This window comes from Aplysia californica, unplaced genomic scaffold (genome assembly GCF_000002075.1).
Source record: "Aplysia californica isolate F4 #8 unplaced genomic scaffold, AplCal3.0 scaffold00136, whole genome shotgun sequence".
NCBI classification, from domain to species: domain Eukaryota; kingdom Metazoa; phylum Mollusca; class Gastropoda; order Aplysiida; family Aplysiidae; genus Aplysia; species Aplysia californica.
In genome coordinates this window covers 817,400-818,678 of record NW_004797406.1, presented here as the reverse complement: position 1 = coordinate 818,678, position 1,279 = coordinate 817,400, and positions in this window count along the sequence as shown.

The window sequence follows — 1,279 nt, the reverse complement described above, 5'->3', positions numbered from 1 at the left end:
GTGTGTGTAAAAGAGAGAGAGAGTGAAAGAGAGAGAGAGAGAGAGAGAGAGAGAGAGAGAGAGAGAGAGAGAGAGAGGTGGGAGGGAGAAAGGGAGAAATAGAACAGTGACGCCCACCTCGTGTCAACCAGTTCATCAAGCAGAGCCTAGATCAGTTTTGACAATAGCCATCACTCAACCCTTTTTCATAATCATCTTCAACACTCTTAGGCTAATGGCTAATCTACAAGACCACGTCATGATAGATCCTCGCAGAAAATATAAGAGTGCTGTCGTCATTTATTACCTGGATAAAAACAACGTTGACAATGAGGTCAGGCATAGCATTTATTTTATTGGTTACTTGATATCCTGATGCACTGGAAAAAATCATTCCGTCTTCTTTAGTTTTCTGCTATAAAACATAACCAATGTATCGGTTTTTTTCCCCTGAAAGTATGTGCGTTATAGTGCACAATCATAACTTTCTCATAATATACTTTTCTTTGTCTCGTCAATAAAATGCACTTTCCAAGAAACTTTCTTGAGTTTTAAACATTCTAAATCGCGTTACGTCAGTTTTATTTCATCTGAATTTTGAGACTGATAGGTCAAATGTCGCCCAATCAAGTTATTATTTTTCGATCGTTATCACTGCGCATTCGCCCCGCGTATTGTTTATGTTAATTGTGACAGCTATGCAGAGTGAGTGGCTGAATATAATTTACTACTTTTTTTCTCTTTTTTTTTATTGTCACATCTTACGTATTGGAGGTTTAAAAGGTTACCTTTAACTAACTCATCAAAATCAGAAAATTACTGAACCTAAATATTGGGATACGTTAGGCGGACTGTAACTGATCTATAGAGAAGACTGCTGTTTAGTTTTTCATATTATCAAAAGCTCTGTATTGCCAGTTCTGGAGGCAGTGACTGGTAAATCGGTGAGTGGCGTCGGTGGCCGAGTGGTTAAGCTCTCAGACTCGCAACCGTGAGGTCGTTGGTTCGCATGCCGTCAGTGGCCCAACGTTGTGTCCTTTGGAAAGGCACTTAACACGAATTTTCCTAACCTCACCTAGGTAGGAATGGGTACCTAACTATCGACAGAGAAAGATTTTGTCAGTTTGTTTGGGTTTGAGCACTTAATCAGCGGCTTGGACCGTATGCGTCCCGGGAAGCTGAGAATGTTTCTGAGCTTTCTTTGGTCTGCTGGTCTAATAATACTGTGTAAATAGCATAGAGCTTGCTGTCGAGCGGGGATATGCGCTATACAAAGGCTATTATATTATTATTACTATTA